We start from the raw sequence: 12686 nt of genomic DNA, 5'->3' as shown, positions 1-12686 counted from the left end.
TTTGATAATCATGTAAATGCTTGAGTAGAACGTTTCTTTTTAGGTAGAAAAAAATTTACACACATAAATATACATTCTTCCTGTGCATGTTTGCTTCACGTTCCATTTGTTGATTTTCTAAGTGAATAGAAAGACAAGAGGAGGAGAAGAGGAACAATTAGAGAGTGTTTCTGATGTTGACGCACGATTTTCCACTCACTCTTCACTTGCAGATATTTTTAGTCTGGCTTGTTATGGTTTATTAAGCTAATTTGCATATTTCAGGCACTGACTATTGTGATGAGACAGCATGGTTTCCTTTTGATGACCCCTCACATCAATGCTGCAGAGTGAAAGGTGAACCAACTCTCCCAGGACAGCAAACCATTTGTATATGTTCTCCTTATATTGCTTATATTGATGTAATTCAGTGTTACTGAGTAATTGTCTGTGAACGCCATGAAGGAAATGTGTATCTGGCTGTCAAAGCACGTGGGTTGTGTGGAGGTGTGGGGTGTGGGTTTTTCCACCTAGTTTTCTTCCAGATCACTTCAACAGTCCACTTTAATTGCAATTTCTTAATGGCATTTCAGTGAAGCAAGCTGGAAGGCTGGAAGAGTCTGATATCTTTTGTAGCTATCCCAGCTTTGGCGGTCTTAATATGAGGCTAACTGATGTCTACGGTTAGTTGTCTATTGACTGTTACCACAAGGTTTGAAGAGTCAGCGAATTTATCAAGCTTTGTGATCATTATTATCAGCCAATAATTTTTATAACAAGCCAGTTAGAGCCTAATGAGTCAATTAAGGAGATTTTTCTGGCACCTATACTAGTGTAAGCACAAGTGTTACTAGTGTAACTCTTAAAGCAACTGGAAAATGATGGTTAAAATGAAACACTGGAGGAAGTCAGGTTCAAAATCCTCCAAACTGTGTACTGAAAACCAGAACTAGGGCTATTCACTTAGCTCAGACTTTTTCATCACACTCATGCGGCGCAGTTCTGTTACACATGCCATCTCTCTAAAGAGGATCCATTGGACAGCTGTTCCACAAGATATGATTTATCCGATACAAGAAGACAGTTGCCGAGAAAAAACTCTGTTTATGTAATAATGGAAAAATTGAGACACTGACCCTCGCAATCACACTTGACAATGAATGAGTAGAGGAAGAAGATTGGCCTTGGCCAAACTAATAAAAATACAAAGAGAGGACATTGTGCACAAGGAAGAAAAAAGGAGAAAAAAAAACTGATGACTGAAAAACTGAAATGTGCAAAGACAAGTTGAACCATGTTTGGGTTCAGGTTATAGCTGTTTGTTTCCTAAATCTAGGTGCTTAGGAGTGGTAGAGTTCTGGCTACTATTCAAGAGATCAAGCCTGGACAAGCAAGATTTAAGCTTTAAGTACAATTTGTATACACTGGCTTTACTTAAATGTCCCCGTGCAACAATCAATTCCTAATCCCAAATCCCTGAGTGTGGCTCTTCAGCTGGCTGTGACCTCTGACTTCCCTGTTGAGTTTGCCGGGATAAAATCAGCCACATCGATAAAGCACCAATTGTCTAATTTAATTAAGTTCTGATTCTCGTTTAAGCAGCAGCTACTGAAACCTGGCTGCTAAAAAAAAATAATAAAACACAAAGGAAAAGTTCGGGTTTCTCCATATACAGTGAAATGCAAAAAACCCAGATGTAATTTAAGAGCAAAGACAGATAGATGGGGGTAGAGTTGAAACAACACAGAGAGAGGCAGGCAGGAAGATAGACAGTGGGGGCGACAGCGCTGTGAGAGATGTGGCCACCTGCCACCATTTTTCTCCTCTCCTCTTGGAAATGCATCATCAGTCATTAGGGGGGGGAGCATGACTTGCAGTATCATCATCACTCACACAGGCTCACACATACACACACGAGCCCAAACACGAGGCGTATTTTAAGGTATAATGCAGCAGCCTATAATTTGAGTTCCCTCTATGCAGCATTTTGCTGAGCTTATAAAACCGCCTGCAGCTAATGGTGTGATGGATCCCTCTATTATCACCCAACGCAGGAGAAGAGAGCGGGGTATAGTGAGATAAAGGAATGTAATTGGATAGTATTTTAGCCGTGGCAAAAGCATGAGGGTGGTCAGGACAGAAAAAAAAGCTGTAAAATGATGAAGTCTGAAAGCTGTCTGAATGCGACGGACTTGTCCGATGAATTAAATCCAACTTAAAACAGAAATCACCTCTGTGACAAAGTGCAAAATGTCTAGAGTATACGTAACATTACCCCCGCAGTATAACTTTATAAGATGTTAGGACACTTCAATCAAATCATGTAGTGTTTGTAATATACAGAATACACCACAATATGTACTAACTTGAGTGGTACATGAATTTTGACATGGTGGTGCTGTTTTAAACCCAACACGGTGAGTTGTGCTCTCATTGGAAATAATACAGATGGATTCAGTTCCACAGCAGTATAGACGACCTTGTGCAGAAGTGTATTACTTACATTTGTATGGTCACCGTTTGAACTGAACTGAAATAGCTGCTGCTTCCTAAGCCGTAATTGTCTTGTTTGAAAATTGTATAGTGGGATCTCCCCTTTCCCCTACGTTCCCCGAGTAGCTTCTTCAGTTCTAGGCGACTGGTGGGAAGTTTGACGTTTAAATAGGAACCTTTTTTTTTATTATTATTATTATTGAAACTTGCCTTTTTTGGATATACCATTACTTGGATGACTGAGAACCTTCACAGACATATTTCCCCTACGTTGCCAAATTCCCACCCCTTTAGAGTTAAGAGTGTCCAGCATTTCCCACACAACTTGTTCTACACATCTGGAGACACTTCAATACTTTAGCAGAGTCGTTAAACATGAGCGCAATGTTAAGCACAGAAATAAAAACTTTTGTTGTTTGATAATGGGATTTGATCAGTTGCATTCTCATGAAATTTTTCAAAAAAACCCAACATTTACGTCATCCACGAGATTAATAGTTTATTCATTTGTTTGATAAAAATGTCACAAATGATAAATAAGATAGGCCTAGACTTCTACAGTATGTATTGCAGCTTTTCATGCTCCATTCATGAAGAACCGCGATGACGTCCTAATTTTTAGCTTTATGCTAATTACCTAAACTCTTTAAAGATATTGGAAGATTTGGGGGTAATCCTATAGAGTCCCTTTAACACCTCGAATAGCGTAGTGGATGATATCACGCCCTCCAAGCTGAATGATAAGAGAGTAGTCTCAAATATATTCATGCTAATCTCACAATTAAATTGCTCTTGTCCATTTGTTCTTCAATCCCCATGGGAACAAGACCTCAATATGACAACCGATTAAGATATTTGGGATGGATTACCGAGGAGAGTCCGTTTTTTTTTTCCTTTCTCCGTGTGTGCCTGGCACTCACTTATCCAATTAAAGTTGTGCATGGCACCGATTTCTCTGAATGAAACTTGGCCAGAAATTGCCCACAAGTTAACCCTGTAATTACAGGGATATCATTGATCTGTATTGTCTGGTTCAGCGTTATATCCTTATTTAAAAGATCATTACTTCACACCACCCCTATATATTGCCAATACCTTTTAGATGGAAAGGAGCCATCCAATATAAAAGAAATCCTATATTTCCTGTGATCTGATCCATTGGTGCTGAACAGGGCCTTTCTATGTCTGGCTTCTGTTTTTAGCGTCTCTTAAGACATTTTGCTGGTCAGTGGCAATGGAGCTGGGCTGGTTTTCGGGGATGTACACTTTTTTTATATCCATTAAAAGAGAAGAGAAGAGAAGAGAAGAGAAGAGAAGAGAAGAGAAGAGCACAAGATAAAACAGCATACCATTTTTTTTCCAAATGTTTCAAGCACTCCCCATGTGCCTGGGGTCTATTAGTTGCTGTGATCAACTCTAAAGCGTGTAAAGACTAAGCCCACACTGTGTGAACGCCTGCCCCTCAGGGTGGGACAACTTTATAGTGTACTAAGTGTGTTTGCCCCTAAGACAGAGGTCTTGGGCACAGGGTGAGGAAATGTGTGCGTATGTGTCGGTCGCGAACGAATGTGCGACGCGAAGCCTGGTCCCTGCTGGTGCGGAACTAAATGTCACAGCTTGATTAGAATAAATAGCCCAATATGAACCCCGGGACTGGGCACCAATGCACAGCAGGACAAACATGCATGTGGTGACTCAACGCTTTTGTTGCTTTTCTCTCAATCTCTCTCATTCTCTTGTTGCCAGTCTTTAGCACACACATACAAACACACAAACACGCTCTCGCTTGGACACTGTGGCTTTACCTTTCCATGACCTACCCAGTGGGTGTTTGGCCAGATGAGGAAGTCTGAACAACACAATCAGAAAGCTGTTACTGCCTGAGGACATGAACTTTACACCTCACTCTCCCGGCCTGTATTTTGTCTCTCACTTTCTATCTCTGCGTATTGGTTCAGCATTTATGCATTTATTTGTTCATTAATAACTTGCCATTAATGCTTGATATGTACTAGCTCAGCAACAACACATTAGAGCCTTCAAACAGCTCAATACAAGAAAGAACATGGTCATTGTGTGTGTCCGCAGCATGTGTGACAGTTTATTATTCAGGTATTTGAGTGCCTGAGGCTCAATTTTCACTTCGTTGTGACACTCCTTGATGGCAGCAGCCATCACCAGCAGGATGCAGCCTGACACAGGCACACACACAAAAACACTTTAGGAACAACTAAAAAAAACAGCACAGAACAGCACAAGGTGTTGACCTGGCCTCCAAATTCACTAGATCCCAAACTGACCAAGTATCTGTGGGATGATCCACAGAGGCCCCTCCCCTCAACCCATAGGACCCAAAGGCCCCCCACTAACAACAGTCTGTTGTTAAACACCACAGGACACCCTCAGCAGGTTCATGTCCTGTTCTATGCACACCACCAGTGCAGAAGTACATACTTTAAATAATGCTTTTCTTGTCGATAAGAGCTTCCATGTCCATCTACTAGACATCAGAAGTACAAATATTATTTGTCAAGACAACAACATTCGACGCTGCTGCTCGTATATTTGTTTCATAATTGCATGTCGGGTGGGGATGCCCACGTTCGCGTGTACACATGCCTCCGAAAAATCTGACAAGTTCAGACACACTACATAACAGCATCTTGCATACATTACTTTCAGTGACTGTACAGATATCCGAGTAGATTTTTTTCTGTCCCTCTGCCTTGTAATTCCTAGATACAAACACAAGCCATCAACAGTAGCAGAAAAAAAATCTGTAACGCCCAAAGCAAGAATCTGTCTGTTTATAAAATAGACATAATCCACACGCCTCAGCCCATGAGCATCGTTAATACATGACAGCAGGAGGCATAGATGACACGGGCCAAAGGCAATGTCTGGTCAACAGAGCTTATCGAAACAAGCGCTGAGTAATTATCACACACACGCACACCGATGCGTAGCACCTGTACTTAGGGTTGTGCATCGTTTGGATCTTAACAGTTTTGATTCTTTAAAGCCGAGATCAAAACATGTCACATGCTCATTTCACTTTAATTGGCAACAATTTTGATAATAATGAGCATTAATAAAAATAAAAATAGTAGTCATATACAAAAATAGTTCAAAATGAGCTTCCGTTCAGTCGACTATAACAGTAAAATGCAGATTTTTCTTTACTACAATGTTAATCTCTTAAAGCCACCTGTATGTGTTGACTAGCAGCCTTGCTATGAGTCTCTCCTGGCATCTGTTGAGAGAAGCACCGTAACGTTGCCACAGTCACAGAAGAACATGCCTAGATAAGCGCAACCGTTACCAAAAGGCCTTGTGTTATGTTCTCTGTTCATGCAATGTTATAACAGCGTCCTGCTGCATTCTTCACAGGAGTCTGAAATGCTGTTTAGCCCAGATAAACTAGCATGAGCAACTAGCAACAAGCTAGCATGATTACCGTGCATGGTCCTGCAGATACTGTATATGGTGGGGGTTTGTAGTGTATTGTTTGTTTAGAGATCTTCACACATGCACTTCAGCGGTGTAATAATTTAAGCATTACTCAGAGGACCTAAAGTATACGTCAGAATGCAAATATCCGAATCAGTGGACTTTTAGCTAGAGCAAGCAGACTGAAAAAGGCCAGCTCTTGATGCCCAATTCCACCTCTACTTGACATCCAATACTACAAATGCTGAATTCACAGAAACAGACAGTGTAGTTAAACAGTGAATAAAATAATATTTGCAAAACATAAGGATTCAATCTGGAAAAGATAGAGATAGATGTGTACAGTAAGAAAGACAAGCACAAGAGACTATAAGACAATGGGAAGAAGCAGAAGAGAGAACGGGGAAAAAAAATGAAAACTAATGAATCAGTGAACCTATTCTAAGGCTGCCACAGAGTAATAAAAGCTATTTATTAGCCATTTCTCTCTTTCTTTCCTCCTCTCCCACTGTCCCTGCCTTTTCTCCCTCGCTTTCTGCATCGCCTTCCCCCACCCCCAGCAGTAATACCCCCATCCCTCTTCACTAAACACTAACAGTTCCATTAAGCACAACATAACACTCATTTAGAGGTCACATTTGTTGCGCTCAACTTCCCTTGTTATCTGCATACCAACTGAGGGACTGCCTACCTCGCCCTTGATTCCAGTTATCTGATATGACCTTTCTGCTTTAAAATAATTGGCAAATTATCATGAACTTTTGCACGCTACCCCCTTTCTCTTTAATGACCTGGCTTAACAGTGACTGCCTCTCTTGTACTGTGCATTATTTGTTCATGGTCTATAGCTTCAATATCCACAGTTCGTCGTGTCTCATATCGTATATACAGAAATGCACCATGCTATTAGCCGCAAGGCATCAAGCTGGTACTACTTTTGGTTGTAGCCAGTGGGATATGACAGCAAAATAATTTAATTTAGCCAGTGAATCCATAAACTTACATGACATCTCATATATGGGCTTGATAATCTACTGCCCCAAGTCACGATTAGCCTAGTGGCCAGCTTCACATTATTTCCTCACCAGTTCATGGGCAGCGCCTTAATGAACCAATAATTTCTTGGAGAATGCCCAGCAAGGTCACTGCAAGGCAGACAAAGGCTGCAGAACCTGTAATGATCTGAATATGTCATGGAACTGTACCTTGCAGTTTCCAGTGAGTTGCAAAAGCACTGGTGAGAGAAGCAAGCGCTGCAGCATGCTGCTGTTTATACCAATGTGTTCAGTGACAATTATGGATGAAGCCTGAATAATATTCACAAAAAGTATATGCACCAATCAGGTATAACATTATGACCACCTTTCTAATATTGTGTAGGTCTCCCTTGTGCCTCTAAAACAGTTATGACTCATCAGAGAATGGACATGGTCCTTCTAAGGGTGTCCTGTGGTGTCTGGCAACAAAAAATTGCTAGTGGGGGCCTTTGGGTCCTATGGGTTGAGGGGAGGGGCCTCTGTGGATCAGGCTTGTTCCAGTGCATCCAACAGATACTTGATCAGTTTGGTATCTAGTGAATTTGGAGGCCAGGTCAACACCTTGTGCTGTTTTTCAAGTTTTTTTTAGTTGTTCCTAAACCGTTTTTTGTGTGTATGTCTGTGTCAGGCTGCATCCTGCTGCTGGGGATGGCTGCTGCCATCAAGAAGTGTCATTGCTGTGGGGTGGGGGGGCCTGGTCTGGTCTAGGTAGGTGGTACATGTCTAAGTAACATCCACACAAAGGCCAGGTCCAAGAGTTTTCCAGCAGAACATTGAATTGTCACAAGATGGTCAAAGGTATTTACTTCTCCTGTCAGTGGTTTTAATGTTGTGGCTGATCAGTGTAACTCATGATATGGGTATGACATCCTTCGGATTAGCAATAGGACTGTCATTATTCATAAAACGGCTTGTTGGAAGTTTTAAAATAATCTTCAGTGTAATCAAAATTCTCACTTTACTCAATAAAACCACTTAACTACGTATAAAAGTGGCCAGCTTTACAGGTATAAGTGCGAATGGACCAGAGATTTATTGAGGGTGCACTGACATCCGATCACTCAGACCACAGTTGGAGGTGGTCTGAGCTGTATTTGACCACATTCCTTTTGCAGTGTGAATGTGAATGTGTCCTGGGCCACATAAGCAGTGTCCACTCAACTGACACCGTATGTGAAAGCTATGCCACATTCATGAAATCATATGTATTTTGTCCTTAACTGTTAACTAACTAAATCAATAAATAAATAAAACCACAACAACTGAACAAATCAGATTAATAGCAGGCTATTTTTCTGTTTTCTCTATGTAATTTTTCATATTAAGGAGATATCAGGCTGTTTGCAGCATTAATATAACCGTGAATGTTGATGCTCTCCAAATGATTAACTAGTTTGTTTGCATACAGAGCATAGAAATAAGATTCGATCACAAGTGGTCACTCGGGAATCGTGTTGCGATGCATTCTAATGCCAGGCTCTAACAGCCATACCAAGGGCTCTACTGTTTGATTGGACCCCCTAAGACGGATGTTAGCGCCATGTGTGAACCAGGTATCATTCACCTTGAAAATGTAAATTTCTGTTTTTAAATTTACTCATTCGGTGATGCATCGCTATTTGTATTGGCATCTCAGAAACGGTGAAAAATAGATAGACGCTAATTAAAATATCGACCTAAAATTGCGTGGTATGCCTTTAAAAGAGCACTGAAGGCTTGAGTTGCACAGCCAGTCAGGCAGAAAAGACAGCAGGAGCGAACGCTTCCCACTGCCTGCCACTTACCACTAATGTTAGAAAAATGATAAATTGGTCCCGGCGTGCTGTTTGGAGTCTGTGCGTTTGCACGTGGGTATATATGTAAGCCAGTGTGTGTTTCCTTCCCATAAAGTGTTGTGTCGCATGCCAACGGTTCACAGTGTGAACAGATGTTAGACAGTAATGTCCTGGGTTTCTGCACCACAGTCGGGCATTTTCTTAGGGTCCTCAGCTCTGAGGAGCAGTCCGTGGAGATGCCTGAATTGCTTTATTGAGCGGAACACAACTAAGGACGTGCAGGCTCTCAGCAGCTGCCAAGAATACACACAGACACGCAAACACAAACACAGCCCTCGCTCCAAGCATGTGTAATACAAACCCACAAACAGAGGGGATACAAGAAAAAAAAATATCTGGAATAATAATATGAACAGACACACATATAAATGCCGGGTAGCAAGTGCTCTTAAGTTCACTTTCACCGTGACAGGCTTCTAACAGAGTAAAAGCCCCACTGCTGAGTTTCTGCTGTAGCTGTAAGCCTACAGGAAACTTTGACAGAGAGAATATACGGTGTCATGAAAGGAGAAACATAACTTTAGAAGTATGAGATGAGAGGAAGTATTTAATGCTAAAGACGCAGTACAGAATATATCAGGCCCCCGTTGTTGTTTATTTTACAATCTCCCCTTTTATTATCATCATCGTACATTCATTTTCACACTTCTTTTTTATAACACCTATCCTTTCAGAGGCAGAAACTAGAATCTATAATTAGCTGCAGCCTGTCACTGAGACCCTGATGAAGGAGAGGAAAATGAGTGGTGATGTTGAAGACCATGGGAAAGGTTAGCGCTGTCTCTTTGAATAGCATCAGCCTCTCCCTGATCATTCACAGTTTCATTGCACACACTAATATCTATACTTAGGCATGGACAAAAAAAAAAGAAAAAGGCCTGGTTGATATGTGCATAAACGATAACGTCAATCAAGGCAGAGTAAAAAAACAATACGAATGGGCAAAGTCAGAGGTGAGCTGTCACATGTGCACAAGTGTATGCATGAGCACAAAAAGGGAGAAAAATGCACATTAAAAGTTAGATTTGACATGCACTGACAAATCTCAGCAGGGATGGACGTGGACTCAGAGGCTGTCACTGGCTGACAGAAGCTAGCTAAGCTAGTCCTCTATATCAGATGCGATAATCATGATGCAACTGTGAGACAGCAGACTTGACAGCAGACAGACTATTGCTGGCGCAGACACTTGCATCCTTAAGCAGACACTCTCACAAGCATGCATGCACCCAAACAGATGCACAAGTTCAGATAAAACCATAGTAAATGTTGCAAGAAATGGGATTTTTTTGCAAAACTCTTGGCGTATGTTGCAAGCACGAGGGCTCTGGTAATCAAAATTTAATATATGTAAACAAGTATTTGAAAGTGCCAAGTGTTGGGCTCAGGCAGGAGATAAAGGCCTTCTGAAAGTAAAAACTTGTTAATGGATATTCCAGACAACCCATCTACGTGACTCTATCAAGACAGTATTGGTTTTTGCTGTCTTGGTTGTCTCAATCAAAAATATTGACCGACTTGTCTAGAATCCCTCTGAATAATATTTGTGATGATCAATGACGGATGGAGTTTTGCTTCATGATTTGACGTTGCGCTAGTAACTCAAACTAATCACAGACTCAGGATTAAGAGTTTAAAAGATGACCTGGAACTTTAAATTAATGCCACTTCATAAACACTGTATATGAAGGGCTGATACAAAAGCATTACGCTTGCACTGTAGACTGTAGACATAGTGTTATGTGGTTTGCTTAAAAGCCAACTAATTTAACTAATCACACATTTATCTATGCCTCTGTAATGGTACACAAATTTCACAATGTACTTCTATTCCGGGATCATGGTTCGGTCCATTTTCCATTTTCCGTATGATCTGTAAAGGTTAAAAACTCTTTGCCGTTGGCTCTCTGCTAATTTTCACATCCATCTATATTAACAAATAATGGAACTTTAACACAAAGCCAACAAGGAAGCTTCCAAACTTACTCTCCAAAAAGCCCCCTCCTGAGACCCAACTGGAGCAAACAGAATGAATTGGTGATGTTCAAAAGTGTCTTCTTCTTCTGCTGCCACGCTGTTCCCCTGCCCCCCACCCCCCTTAGGTTTGTGCACCTATGCAATAAGATGCCTGAGGGAGTCAGAGGAATGCTGAATTTATATGAACCTGACTCGTTGACATGACAAACACAACAGCATATATAGAAACTGGCACAAACATACCAACAACCCAAAAATAGTAAATAATTTATCCAGATTTTATGGCCGAACTATACTTTTACACAGGATTTTTATTTGCAGGGAAGTAAAGACGAGAACTGAACGAGAACGCAAAGGGACAGTCCTTTAGGTAGGAGAGAGGGACGGATATTGAGCTTAGCGTTTAAAATTTAAAATTACTAGTCATATATCTCTTCATATATTTGTTCCTCTTTCTGTTAAGAGCTCTTTTTCTTTTGTCTGAAAATAATCGTGGTAGTGTAAATCTTAAAATTAGGGCAATATTGTGTAGGGTTTTGGGGACTGTGACTAATATGCTGATTATATGACACTACGAGGTAAGGGGTTGCATCAAGCGTCTCATTTTTCAAGTGGATTCTTTGTGAGGAACTACGTGTGTAGGTGAAGGTGTGGGTTTTACACCGATAGAAATGTTGCCGAAGGTATTTGTGACATTAAACCCTCTGCAACAGTGTGTGTGTCTGTGTGCATGCATGTGAGAGTGCAGTGTGTGCAAGTGTGCACAGTTGTTTGTTGTACTGTGTTATTCCACTGGTCTAGATGAAAACTCAATTTTGACTGGCTTCGGGGCATCTATTGAGTCCGGATAAAGGACACCTACTAAGTAGTTCCGCTGTCAGTTCCAAATGAATGCACCTCCTAAGCCCTGTATCCAAAATGGGTAACCATGGCAACAGGGGTGCAATCAAAGCCTCCATTTACAATTGATTGCAACATGTCAAAAAGCTAACATATAATTAGTTCCAAAAAAAAAAAAGTGATTTCGTCATATTTTGAGATCGTGACAACTCCAGTGACAACTGGCATGCAGGAAAGTGAGAAAAGGGAGGAAAACATAATGTGTAGTCCTTCACTTTACTCTATAAAATGGAGACTGTGACACAGAAGGTGCAAGAAGTACCCTAAACTGCCTGTGTGAACTTATTAATTGCTTGTATTACAACAATCTCTGCCATAGGTGTGCATGTGAGTGTGAATGGTTGTCTGTCTCTCTGTGTTAGCCCTGCGATAGACTGGAAACCTGTCCTGGATGTACCCCACCTCTCGTCCAATGACAGCTGGGATAGGCTCTAGCCGCCCCGTGACCCTTCACAGGAACAAGCGGTTACAGAAGATGAATAAATGAATGACAACAATCACTTATGCCTAACAGCAAGAAGGTTCTGGGTTCGAATCCACCGGCCGACTGGGGCCTTTCTGTGTGGAGTTTGCATGTTCTCCCTGTGCCTGTGTGCGTTCACTCTGCGTCTTCCTCCCACCATCCAAAGTGTAAGTGAATGGTTGTCTGTCTCTCTGTGTTAGCCAATGACAGCTGGAATAGGCTCCAGAACCCCCGCGACCCTCCAGAAAACAAGCGGTTACAGAATATGAATGAACGAATGATACAACTGGTTAGCTCGCTAGTCATGCTCTCAAGCATACTGTCAAATAACATATACTATAAACCAACGGTGGTGGTATTGGTGCGAAGCTTGCTGGCATAACTCTAGCAGAGCCAAGGGATTCTATGAGCAGAGCAGACTATAAAAACCATGGCAAAGCAATATCTCCGGTTAATCCTATTTACTGGGCTGCTGAACAATGTTTCCATTGCATTAGAACCTTATGGGGTGATAGTAATTGTTCCAGGTATTAGTCAAACACTCAACCTTGT

General features: G+C 41.3%; 1 protein-coding gene across 1 annotated transcript in view; it reads right to left on the bottom strand.

The window, feature by feature from the left end:
• Positions 1-12686, bottom strand: part of ctnnd2a (catenin (cadherin-associated protein), delta 2a) — a gene marked incomplete at its 5' end in the record, with an annotated part of 166900 nt that overhangs the window by 151772 nt on the left and 2442 nt on the right.

This window comes from Chelon labrosus (assembly GCF_963514085.1).
Source record: "Chelon labrosus genome assembly, chromosome: 18".
Taxonomy (NCBI): Eukaryota; Metazoa; Chordata; class Actinopteri; order Mugiliformes; family Mugilidae; genus Chelon; species Chelon labrosus.
The sequence above is the reverse complement of the archived record's forward strand: the minus strand, read 5'-3'. Positions and strand labels throughout refer to the sequence as shown.